Raw genomic sequence first — 14,183 nt, forward strand, 5'->3', positions numbered from 1 at the left:
GTAAGGTTATGCATTTTGGAGTGAAAAGATTAGCAGCAGTATACCACATTGGTGGAACTGTAAGGAGATTGATGAGGCCAGGGACTTGGGAGTGTTGGTGGATAGGGAGATGAAGTTTACGGGGAACATTGCAAAATTAGCTAAATCAGCTCATCAACTCATTTGGTTGTTGAAAAATACCTTGACGAGCAGAGACAAGCAAGTTATTATACCTCTGTACCGAGCCTTGATAAAACCTCATCTCGACTACTGTGCCCAGATTTGGTCATTTCGGTTCCTTCTTGATGTGGAGTAGGTGGAAAGGATCCAGAGGCGAGTGACTAAGATGATAGCAGGTCTATGGAATGAACCATATGAGAACAGGTTAAAGATTTGTGGGTTGCAGAAACTAGTTGATAGGCGGAAAAGGGGAGATATGATTGAGACATGTAAATTGCTGCAGGGTTTCTATAGGATTAATTCAGAGGATATTTTTGAGATCAAGACTGGTGGTTGGAGTACTAGGGGACACCAATGGAAGCTGGGCAAGTGTGTGGTTAGCAGGGGTGTTAGAGCTGGGTTCTTTACTTTTTGGTAAATGAGTGGAATAAGCAGCCAGAGTCTGTTGTGGGTGCTATGACGGTGAGTGTGTTCAAGGCAAGGTATGATAGATACTGTGAGAATGTCGTATAGTTGTGTGGACATGATGTTTAAGGCCTTCCTCGATTAGTCTAAGGACTCCCGGGAGTCGCCTGAAATAATAATAATAATAATAATATATATATATATATATATATATATATATATATATATATATATATATATATATATATATATATATATATATATATATATATATATATATATATATATATATATATATATATATATATATATATATATATATTTTTTTTTTTTTTTTTATTGTAAACATAACAATCTTATATACAGGATTAACCGGTTTTTGGTTCTCTGCAGTCTGACAAAGAGGTTACATGCTCATACTCTTGTTGAGGTATGTTACATCGAAGTCACTTATAAGGCTAATTACATTTTTTTTAAATAAATTAAAGCCATTAAGAGTTATTTTAACATCATAACATAAGATCTTATTTTAACATAAGAACATAAATGTGGAAGAACATAGAAGTTACTATTGCACAATATTATCTATTAACATGAGATTGCCAGCTGATTAATTTTCGCACTGTTAAGCACAACAATCCTTCTTTCTTCCCCCTTTCTTTTTTTTGGGGGGGGGGTAAGGGTGTCACTTCTATGCTGGAAAGTGGATTATAATGCAGCCGCCCTGCTCAGCCAGGAGTTGATTCCGTGGATTCCATTCTTGGTGGAAAAGATCTAAGGTGTTGTTTTGCCTATGGTGGTGATGCTCGTGTAGGATCCGACATCTCACCTTTTGTTGGAAGGCTGCAGTGAGTTGGTCAGTTGCCTCTCTCTGTGAAGTTGCTGTGCTGTCTGGTCTTGTATGTCTGAGGTAGAAGTTGTATATTACCGCTTTTGCGGTGATGAAAAGGTAATTGCAGAATGAATGGTTATTTGATTCCACATGGACGAGATTGAAATATTCCTCTTCTGTATGAAGATTACCACAGGTAAGAGCTGCCGTTTCCCGAGTCAAACTGATTAATTTAGTGTTGACTGGGCATTCCAAGTAGATATGCCGGACCGTTCCTAATTGGTAGCAGAAGAGGCAGTTATCTGAGACGTTTGGGTTAAATTTTCGTAATATAGTAGGAGTAGGTAATATATTATGTCACATTCTCTACTGAATATCTGCGTCAGGTTTGATGGCTCTTGTGCGATATGATAGATCCCATTGAAATAGTGTTTGATCAGATGATGCAGGATTTTCCAACAAAGTGCTTTGGTTCGACTGTTGTGTTAGTGTGCTGTAGATCTTGTTTTTGTTGCTGGGTGTAAGTTTCTCCCATGAGTTATTGGTTTTTATCAGAAAGATAGGCTCCAAAACTTCTCAGTTTGGAGGGCTAAGCCCCACTTCTGTTATGATATCAGGCATAGCGGCTTGAAAAGCGGCCTTTACGGTGTCTATCTGCTCAGACTCATTCCCATATTCCAGGTTTTCGAGCGAATTTGGAAAGCGCCAGGTGAGGCTTGGAGAAAGAATGTCACCCAAAATCCTCACGTTTCGCCAGCTCCATGGAGGAAAGAGAAATTCTTTCTGAGTGATCGGGCTTCTTACCATCGTGTTGTGAAAGATGGGTTCCATGAGGATTTCAGGTAGGGATGCTGTCTTCACTGTGTGCTGGAGGTTTAGCTTCTTCCATCGTCGAAGGGCATCTTTGTAGAAGTTTGTTAAATTTACAGGCACTTGAGCTGTTGTCATTCTTAAGGTGGTGGAGAGAGAGAGACCTCTAGTGGCAGAAGTGAAAATATACTCAGTGGTGCATTTGTGTGATATTTCCTGTTGTAGGGCATTTATGAGAAATCGAGCGCGGAATGTTGTTATCCTGTTGTCAATGGAGACCAACTTTTGTCCTCCATCTTTGAGAGAAGTATATAGCTGGGAGTAGGAAAGCCAGTTTGTTTTCCATATGAATCGATATATGGTTGACTTTATTTGTTTGATGAATTGCACTGGTGGCGAAAGAATCTTTAGTGTATGCCACAGGACACTGGTGGCTATTTGGTTAACGATTATTGTTCTCCCTCTTGTGGAGGCAGAGGCTCGTATTGCTGCCCACTTTCCTAGAACTTGCTTGAAACGCTTGTTTAGTGTTTCCCAGTTCTTATCCACATAAGAGGGTGTGTTTCCTAGGTAAATCCCCAGGTATTTGTTTCCCTCTGTGGACCAGGTACCAGACATTGGGGAATCGGTTCGGTTTTTCCATTTGCCACACCACAGTCCTATGGTTTTATGTGTGTTTAGTTTGGCTCCTGAGGCTGCCTGATATTGTTGGTATGCCATTTGTATGTTATTAAAGTCCTCTTCTTTGCGGGCTATGATTGTAACATCATCAGCATATGCTGTCAGGGTTATGGTTTGGTAGGGAAGTTTAGGGCGGCATGCTTTGAGCAGCATGCTGAGTCTACACAAAAAGGGTTCGATGGCAATTGTGTAAAGAGGACAGGAGAGTGGACAGCCTTGTTTAATACCTCTGCTGTATGGTGCAGTTATGGTAAGCCTGTTGTTTATTTTTATGCAAAATTGTGCCTTGGCATACAACATTTTAATAGAGTGAATGATGCCTGAGCCAAAGCCAAATGCTTTCAATCAGTTGAAGAGGTAAAGGTGTTCAACGCGGTCGAAAGCTTTTTCTTGGTCTAGTGTTACAAGACCCATTGTTTCACTGTTGTTGTTCGCTATACTTATGAGATCCCTTATGAGGTGTAAGTTTTCGTGGATAGATCTTCCAGGGATGGAATAGCTCTGATGCCTATTTATTATTTCGCTCAGAGCGGGTTTAAGTTTGTTGGCAATGGCTTTGGATATAATTTTGCAGTCGGTGTTTGTGATAGAGATGGGTCTCCAGTTTCCTAGTTTCGTCGCGTCTCCTTTCTTTGGAATGAGTTTGATAACTGATGTTGTCATATTGAGTGGAAAGCCATTGGTATTCGCTTCGACAAATACTCTGTAGAGGATAGGTCCAAGCTGTTCCGAGAAGGACTGATAAAATTCAGTGGTGAGCCCGTCTATGCCAGGAGATTTATCTTTAGGTAAGGAGGTGCAGGCAGTTTTCAGATCGTGTAACGTGATGGGGAGTTCTGTGTTACTCCTTGTTGTTGGTGAGAGTCTTTTCACATCGGAGAGAATCATATTCGTGGCCTCCATAGATGTTGGGTTGGCTTGGTATATAAGAGGTATATAAGAGGTATGCAAGGTATATAAGAGGATTTCGTCATGATTTTCTATGATGTTTCCATTATCTGTTTTAATAGCAGTGGTGCACTCTTGTTGGCGTTTTTCTAGTGAAAAGAAATACTTTGTAGGGGCATCCGCGAAGTTAATATGTTTGCGTCGTGCTCTTATTAGTGCTCCTCTTGCAGAGTGCTCTAGGTGTGAGCGTATGGTGGCTTCTAGGGACTAGTATTCCTCAGATTCTGGATGATGCAGTTGCTGTTGTTGTTGCAAATTTTTAAGGGCTGAATGCTTATTCAAATTTCTTCGGTGACTATATTTTTGCGTGAATACCTTAACTTTGGATTTAAAAAGTGACCACCACTAGGAAATTGATTGTGAAGTAGGTATATCTCTGATGAGAGTTTCGATATAGATTTTGGAAGTTCTGAGATATACTGTATCCTGTAGTAGGCTGTTGTTAAATATCCAGTATGCTCCTCCTTTGTATCTGGTGTGTCCAGGAAAGCAAATGTTAAGAAGGATGGACTCATGGTCTGATGCATGAGATGGATGGTATGTGACTCTCCTGATGTAGGGTATTGTGTGCATTGATGTGTAGTATCTGTCGAGCCGTGCCTGGTATAGGACACTGGTAGGACCACCTTTGGCTCTCCAGGAGAACATTTTCTCATGTGGGTGCAAGTATCTGAAGGTGTTAGTCAGCTCGAAGTCATTTATTACATCCTGGAGAAGCTGAGCTAGTGAGTGTCGATGTTCTTGGCATTGCTGTCTGTCCATTGCAGGATCCAGAGTGCAGTTGAAATCCCCTGCCAGTATGATGTGGTCATTGACCTTGCTGAGGTGGTTTCGCACAAACTCCAGTACCTGCACTGCAAGCTGGTCATTTTGTGGGATGTATATGTTAATGATATATATTTTCTTTCCTGTCTGAGTTGTAATGAGTGCATATATTGCACACCCAGGAAACGTATCGATTATTTCTACTTTTAGAGCGCTGTTTTGGTGAATTCCAATGCTGACTCCAGATCCATGAAGTTGTATGGCAGGACAGTGGTGCATGGTATAAGGCCAGTTCTTCCAGTGTTGATATGAAGCTTTGCTGTTGCAATGGAAGTTTGTTTCCTGCAGCATAACTATTTCTGGCCGGTGGGCAAGGATATGCTGCAGGACCAGCCTGTTTCGCAGTGGTGTGCACATCCTCTAGCGTTTAGTGAGAGAAGGTTTATTGAGGTGCTCATTATTTTTATGGTTTAGTTTTATTTGGTGCGGTAATCCTCGCATCCTTTACGGGTAGTTACGTTGCCGCTGGGATTCAAGCCCGTTTATCAGGTAGTATATCCTTTTCCTGAGATTGGTGGTTTTCTCCCTCTTTTTCCTGCCAGAATAGTTCGTAATTCTTCCAGCTGGGTGATAAGGCCACTGATGTCAGCGGTGTAGTCATAGGCTGTCAGCAGTTTTTGTGAAGAGCCTCGAACTTTTTTAAGAAAGCTCTGAAGCTGCTCACTTGTAAGTAGTCCTTCAGTGTGAGGAAGACCTGCATTTCCAGTTTCCTCTTCATCATCTGAGGACTCAAGAAGCTCGATCTCTTCATCCCCCTCTACAGGCTGTTGGGCTATCTATCTATCTATATATATATATATATATATATATATATATATATATATATATATATATATATATATATATATATATATATATATATATAGATAGATAGATAGATAGATAGATAGATAGATAGATAGATAGATAGATAGATAGATATAAGGCCACACTAAAATACAAAACAAGAATAAATATACTCTTATCAGGAAATTTAATAATCAAAAAAGGATTAGAAATTTAATAATCAAAAAAGTATTAGAAATTTAATAATCAAAAAAGGATTAATTATAACCAGATCTGGTCATAGTGAAGCCCATATTAATCCTGAAAAAGTTGTAGTGAACAAATCTTCTCATATTTTAACGGATGTAGAAATGGACTTTCTTAGCAAAGGTCTTAATTTCATTCTCACACCAAAATTTATCCCTAAAGAATCTCTTCTTACAAAAATAGAAAAGGCAAGTTCACTCATTCCTAATCATTTGGCGAAACTTCTTCGTATTGAATCAATTATCATTATCAATAATGCTAAACCCCCAACAGATAATATTTCTCTGGCTGAAAGATCCCTAAAAAAATCTAAAAGAGAACAACATTATTATTTTACCTGAGGATAAAGGCAATTCCACGGTCATCCTCAACTCTGAAGATTACCACAACAAAATGCTTCAATTACTTGAAGATAATTCAACATATTCAATTCTTCAGGAAGATCCGACAAGATAATTACATAACCGTACAAACAACTTGTTAAAGACTACGAGTGAACTTCCTCAAAATGTTCGCCTCTTTTTACGCTATCTACATCCTCTTTCCCCACGCATCTATGGAGCTCCCAAAATACATAAAGAAAACATCGCTCTTTGCCCAATAGTGGAAGGAATTAACTCACCTACGTATAAACTTTCCTAATATCTAGCAAAGTACCTCAAGTGTTTCTCCAATAAAGCTTCATCTTTCATCAAAATACACCACAGATTTTGTTTCTCATATAAAAGATATTCCTTCAATGAAAATGACATTCTAGCAAGTTTTGACATTATATCTTTATTTACTAACGTTCCTACAGAAGAGGTACTTACATTACTAAAGGACAAATTATCCAAAATAATGTTTGCTTTATTAAAACATTGCATTCATTCTGGTTACTTCAGATATCAGGACTCCGTTTACCAACAAAAACAAGGCCTGGCATTGGGCAATCCTTTGTCCCCAGTTCTAGCTAATATCTTCATTGAAGATTTTGAAACGAAAGCCATATCTTCCTTCTCATTTAAACTAAAAGTTTGGAAACGATATGTTGGTGATATTTTTATTATTTGGAATCACGTGCATTCATCTCTCATAGATTTTCTTCATCATCTAAACATCCAACATCTTAATATAAAATTTACTGCTGATCTAGAAAATAATAACTCCATACCTTTCCTGGATGGCATGCTAACACGATGCTCTGAAAGATTAAAAATCTCTATATACAGAAAACCTACTCATACCAATAGATATCTGCATAATCTTTCTGATCATTTTCCACCACAAAAACTTGGAACTTTATCTACCTTAGGACACAGAGCACGCTCTCTCTTGAATGAACCAGATGAACTACAAAAAGAAATAAATCACCTCATTCTTATCTTTAAACAAAATGGATACTCTGAAAAGGCGATTAAGAAATTTCTTCTGGATCCTCCTAAGCAGTGCACACAGAAACTGTTAATTTTAAAGGTAGCATCCCCATTCCATACATTAGCACAGTCTCTAAAAAATTAGCTAAAGTCCTTAAAAAATATAATATCAGGACGTTATTCACCGCACTTCCTAAAATCCGTTCTCTAATCAGCCATCCAAAGCCTACTCAACACAACTTAAAATAGCCAGGTGTATATAAATTATGGTGCGATTGCAATATCCCTTATTTTGGACAAACTAATAAATCTATTGAACAACGTATAGAAGAGCATAAGAGAGACATCTCTTACAAAAGATCTCAGTCATGTTCTTTTTTCAAATAATCCTAATGATGATCAACAAAGCCACTTCGTTTGCTGGGATAGATGAGAAAATATTTTTCGCTGTGATGATGAGTTTGAGAGAAAAATTGTAGAATCAAGGGAAATCTTGCTGAACCCTGTCCACTTAAACAAAAATTTCAGTTATAACATCTCAGATAGCCATGCTGCAGTTATTCGATATTGACGTTCACGTGATCCTGCACACACACTTGCAATAAACAATGGCACGCCTGTTAGAACAACTTGAAAAAATACAACGTTTTTTATGAATCAATTATGTGTGGCAATTTTTACCTGTAATTTCCAGGTGTTTTAGATACTTCAATGTTTATTACTATTCGTTTCCTTTATGAATACCTGAGGAAGGCTATTATAAGCCGAAACTAGTAGTATTATTTTCATTAAAATCTTTAAAGTTATCTCGGTGTTTAAAGTAATTAAATCTAATTTCAGCCTTTTCTTCAGGTATCCACTAAAGGTAGAACACAGTTCTACCTTTAGTGGATACCTGAAGATACAGTTCTACCTTTAGTGGATACAGTAATAAAAATTGAAGTTACAAAAAACTGAGATTACAGGCAAAAAATTCAATACATAATTACACAAAAAAATTTGTATTTTTCAAGTTGTTCTATCTAACGCGCTATTGTTTGTTGTATGCGAGCTTGCAAGTTCTCGTGAACGCCAGTATTAAACAACTGCAGCATGGCAATCAGGGATGTTGTGACTCAAATTGTTGTTCAAATGTTCAGGATTAAGGAGGACTTCCCTGGACTCCACGATTTTCCTTTCAAACTCATCACTGCAGCAAAAAATGTTTTCGGATTTATCCCAGAAAACTGAGTGACTCTGTAGATCATCATGACGATTGTTTATCCCCGGTTCTAGCAAACATTTTCCTGGAAGGTTTTGAACCGAAAGCCATATCGTCCTTCTCACTTAAGTCTAAGCTTTGGAGACGTTATTTTGAAGACATTTTCATCGTATGGAGTCACGGACACACATATCTCATGGATTTTCTTCATAATCTTAACAACCAGCATTCTAATATAAAATTGACTGCCAAACTAGAACGAAATAACTGCCTTCCATTCCTGGATGTATTTCTTACACGATGCTCTGATAGATTTATAATCTTCATATACAGAAAACCCACTCATACCAACAGATATGCACTGTCAATCTCATCACTTTCCACAACAAAAGCTCGGAACTATTTCTACCTTAGGACACAGCGCACGCTCTCTTTTAAATGAACCAGATGAGCTAAAAAAAAGAAATTAATCACCTTTCTCTTATCTTTAAACAAAATGGATATTCTGAAAAAACGATTAAGAAAAATCTTCTGGATCCTCCTAGGCAGTGTACTACGGCAACTACTGATTTTAAAGGTAGCATCTCAATCCCTTACATTAGTTCAGTCTCCAATAAATTGGCTACAGTCCTTAAAAAATACAACATCAGGACGTTTTTCACTACACTCCCTAAAGTCCGTTCTCTTATTAGCCATCTGAAACCTATTCATCACAACCTGAAATATCCAGGTGTTTACAAGTTGTGGTGCGATTGTAATATTCCTTATTTTGGACAGACTAACAAATCTGTTGAACTTCGTATAGAGGAGCATGAGAGTGACATCTCCTATAAAAGATCACATGCATCCAGTCATGTTCTTTTCTCAAACAATCCTCATGATGATCTACAGAGTCACTCAGTTTACTGGGATAAATCCGAAAACGATTTTCGCTGCAGTGATGAGTTTGAAAGGAAAATCGTGGAGTCCAGGGAATCCTCCTTAATCCTGAACATTTCAACAATAATTTGAGTTACAACATCCCTGATAGGCATACTGCAGTTGTTCAATACTGGCGTTCACGAGAACTTGCAAGCTCGCATGCAACAAACAATAGCGCGTTAGATAGAACAACTTGAAAAATACAACGGTTTTGAGTCAATTATATATTGCATTTTTTGCCTGTAATTCTCAGTTTTTTTTTTTTTTTTTTGTAAATTCAATTTTTATTACTGTGTTCTACTTTTAGTGGATACCTGAAGAAGGCTGTAAAAGGTTGAAACTAGTTGTATCATTTTCATTAAAACTTAATATTTTATCTCGGTTTCAGTCATTAAATATTTATTCTTTAAAATGTACCATTACAACCGAGTAGAAGCTCAGGAATATATATATATATTTTTTAATATTTTAATATTTTAATATATATTTTAAGAGGTTATTATTCCTCTTTATAAGGCGTTGATATTTCCACATTTGGATTACTGTGCTCAAGTCTGGTCGCCTGGATTCTTTGGAGATGAGGAATTGGTGGAGAGCGCTCAGAGGAGCATGACTAAGTTGGTGGGTGGTGTAAAAAATGCTCCCTACATTGATAGTTTGAGAGCATGTGGATTACAGAGGTTGATAGGTGGAGAAGAGGAGATGTGATAGAAAAATTTAAATTACTTACAGATTTTTATAGGATTGATGCAAGGGAAATATTTCACCTGTGTGATAGTGATGGAAGAACAAGAGGTCATTCCTGGAAATTAAGGAAAAGTGTGGTTAACAAGGGTGTGAGAACTAGATTTTTTGCTTGGAGAGTGGTGAATGAATGGAATGCATTGCCTGACTCAGTTGTGAGTGCTTCGTCTGTAAATGAGTTCAAGAAGAGGTATGATAGATATTGTTTTGATAGATTGGGTCTCAGCAATGAGTCTTCTGACTCCATGGAGATACCTATAAAATAATAATAATAATAATAAATTTTTTTATTTCTCAGATATATTACATACATTATATGAACACAATTATGCGTAACAAATACTTTCTCGTACATAAAGGTTTTTCGAATAATGATAATAACAATAACTGTTTACAACGTATATTATAATATTCATAATGATTATTACAGATGTTTCTTTGCAATTTTACACTCTATATATACAATATCAATGGATATAATCACTCTATATTGGATACTTTTGTTACAGTTATTACATCATTACATATATTTGATTACATATGATACATTTCTTACATTTGTTTACATATGATACTTACATTACATACGTTGGTTTACATGTGATACGTGCATTACATGGATTTGGTTACATATCATACATCTTGGATGAGAACTAATTTCTCTGCTTTCATCCTCGAAGCTTATATGTAAGCTTATCTGAGGATGACACCAGTTGGTTTTTTTTGCTGTGTTGGGAAGCTACGAAATCTATGATTGAGAAATTCGCGCGCACGCACACACGCACAAATAATTTTAAAAAAATTATTTTTATTTTTTTTATTCTACTTTCAAGTATTTACATATGTACAATGATCATCTATTCAGTATATTATTTTACAAGGTTCAGCATTTTGTGCTACATATAATGAGATTTAAATAGTAATGATAACAGTTTTTTTTTAATATAACAATCATAATAATAATTTACAATTATATTGTTCAGAGTTACATAAGTTGTTTAATATTACATGTTTTAGTTTACAATTTTTTTTAAGTTTGAAAAGGTGTGATTATACAACAATATTTACACACATGCAATCTAAATATTATGTGTCCTTATTCTCACAAACATATGGTGTAAACTCATGATTTAGATTTAAAAGAATTTTTTTTTACATTGCATACATTTATTACAGTTATTATATACATTACATACATTTGTTTACATATGATACATTACTTACTTTTGTTTACATGTGATATTTACATTACGTACATTGGTTTACATATTATAATACATACATTACATACATTGGTTTTCATGTGATACGTACATTACATGCATTTGGTTACATATGATACATCTTGGATGAGAACTAATTTCTTTGCTTTCATCCTCGAAGCTTATATGTAAGCTTATTTGAGGATGACATTGGTTATTACTTATTGTTTTTTTTTTTTTTGCAGTGTTGGGAAGCTACGAAATCTATGATTGAGAAATGCGCGCGCGAGTACTCACACGCAAACGCTACCAGTAACCTGTGGAGTGCCGCAGGGAGCTGTACTCTCCCCAACTCTATTCAGCATTTACACGCAGGCATTAATAATAATAATAATAATAATAATAATAATAATAATAATAATAATAATTTTTTTTTTATTGTTCTTTCAAATATTTACATATGTACAATGATCATCTATTCGGTATATTATTTCTCAGGGTTCAGCACTTTGTGTGCTACATATAATGAGATTTAAATAGTAATGATGATAACAGTTTTTTTTTATATATATATAACAATCATAATAATAATTTACAATTATATATAATATATATATATATATATTTTTATATAATAAATATATATTAGTAATATATAATAAATATATATATATATATATATAATAATATAATAATATATATTAGTAATATATAATAAATATATATATAATAATAAGATAATAATATAATAATATATATTAGTAATATATAATAAATATATATATAATAATAAGATAATAATATAATAATATATAATAAATATATATATATAAAAAAAAAATCAGCTAACGCCTTTTTATTCCCATATACGGGAGTAGGCGAGGCCATTTAGCCCTATCTAACTTTTGGAGACTGAGTGGGCAGTTCAATCTCCACTGGTACCCAATCAGAGACAGATGGCCCAAAGCTATCACTAATTAAGCTGTACGCAGTGAAGAGAGACGGCTCAAATGTGCCGCCATCTCGTGGTCCCTGACCCTAACACAATATATTTAATGTCTGAAATAATGTGGGTTCTACGGTCGATTTTCTTGAGTTTACAGGACGAAAAACCCGAGTTTCCGGGAGGAAAAACCTGCTTGCCCGTGCCAGAGATCGACTAACTCGGGAACCGGTTGAAAAAAGGCTTAGAAAAATTTCCTCTAGTCGCCGACTAGAATCGAAACGAAGTCTTCCTTCGTGCGGCCAAGCGCGGTGGTGTGTAAACGCCATCCACTGAGCTACACAGGCTCGCTCTCTCTCTCTCTCTCTCTCTCTCTCTCTCTCTGTATATATATAATAATAATAATTATAATTTTTTTTTTTTTTTTTTTTTACATATTGAGCGACTTTATTTACAATAAAGATTATGCAGAATTTTTGAATATAGAATATACATATTAATAATAATAATAACAATAATAATTTATTTATTTGTTATTATTATTTTTATTTATTTATTATTATTATTATTTTTTTTATGTCTCAGATAAATTATTGCATACATAGATGCTGTAATAATTATATATATATAATATTTATAACATGTTACAATTGTGATTAACAGATACTTGCAAGTTAATAATTTTCTTCCTCGAAGCTTAGCAGAGCTTATCTGATGAAGATAATAGATGATAGATGATGGTGGTTTCATGGTTATGTTCCTGTAATGGTCACAAGTCAAGTATTGATTTTACTGTCTGATGGTACATGCTTGGAAGACTTCAACTGCTATTACAGTTTAACTTTTTTTTCTTCTTTTTTTGTGCAAATAGGGTTGGATTTAGACATGGTGTGTTTGTTTCTTTGTGTTCTTGTAGTGATGGTTTTGAGAGGGCGTTTGTCATAGGTTTGTGTGTGTGTGTGCATGTGTGGGGGGGGGAGAGAAACAGGAATTGCTCTAATTTTCATTCTCGCTATAATATTTATACAGCGCCTGTTTCAGCTCTCTGTATGTTCCTAAGTTTCTGTTGTCGAACGGCAGTTTGTTTATCATGTCAGGTACGTAGAAGTTTCGGGTGGCTTTTCTGTTGTGATTGTTGTACTTATATGTTATGTAGTTTGTTGACTGTGGTCTTGTTATTTGATATGCTGTTCTGGTTACTCTATATGTTGGGCTGTAGTAGTGTTTTAACATGACTGTGTAGTGGCATAAGTGTTTCACCTTAAATATTTTGTGTTTTGTCCGTGCTTCCCGCATAAGAGTGGGCTGTTCCCAGAATATCAGTTTTACCATTTTATCTTGCAACCATTGTAGCCTGTTAAGTCTATAGTCTGCGCAGAATGCGTATGATGTGATTGCGTATCTTAAAATGTTTTCACATAATGCTTTATAGATTAGTATTTTTTTGTGGGTTGGGGCAGTGTCTTTTAATCTGTATAGTTTGCTTGCTATTATCCTAAGCTTGGTATTGGTAGTTTGTATGGCTATACCAACTTTGATCAGCATCGAAGTGAAGTCCAAGATAGCGTGTTGTTTTCACCTGTGTGATGGTTGTGATATAAGGTTCTACGCTTTGTGTATAGTAGGATGAATGTTGGATAGTGAGATATTTAGTTTCTATGGGCAGGGTTTGGGGGTTTTTAAATACCATTAGCTTTGTTTTCCTTGGGTTTATATATATGCCGTTTTCAGTTAACCAGTTAGTGATTTGATTGATGTCGTGTTGCATATTTGTGTAAGCAATATTTGCATTGTTGTGAATGGATACTATGGCCGTGTCATCTGCATACTGGAAGATTTTACTTTTTAGTGGGAGTTGGCTTATGTCGTGTGTGTATATGTTAAATAGAATGGGAGATAGGACAGCTCCTTGTGGTACTCCACAGGTTACGTGTACCTCTTTGCTGTATGCTGATCCTATAAGTGTAGTGTGCTTTCTGTTTTTCGTGTATGCTTTAAACCACTGGAGTAGACGACCTCCAATTCCTATATGGGTTAGTTTCGTTAACAAGGTTTTGTGTGTTAGTGTGTCAAATGCTTTTGTTAGGTCAATGAATACCACTAATGTTATTCTGTTTTTATCCAA

This window comes from Typopeltis vanoorti, chromosome 7, assembly GCF_054136105.1.
Source record: "Typopeltis vanoorti isolate ZY-2024b chromosome 7, IOZ_Tvanoo_1.0, whole genome shotgun sequence".
NCBI classification, from domain to species: Eukaryota; Metazoa; Arthropoda; class Arachnida; order Uropygi; family Thelyphonidae; genus Typopeltis; species Typopeltis vanoorti.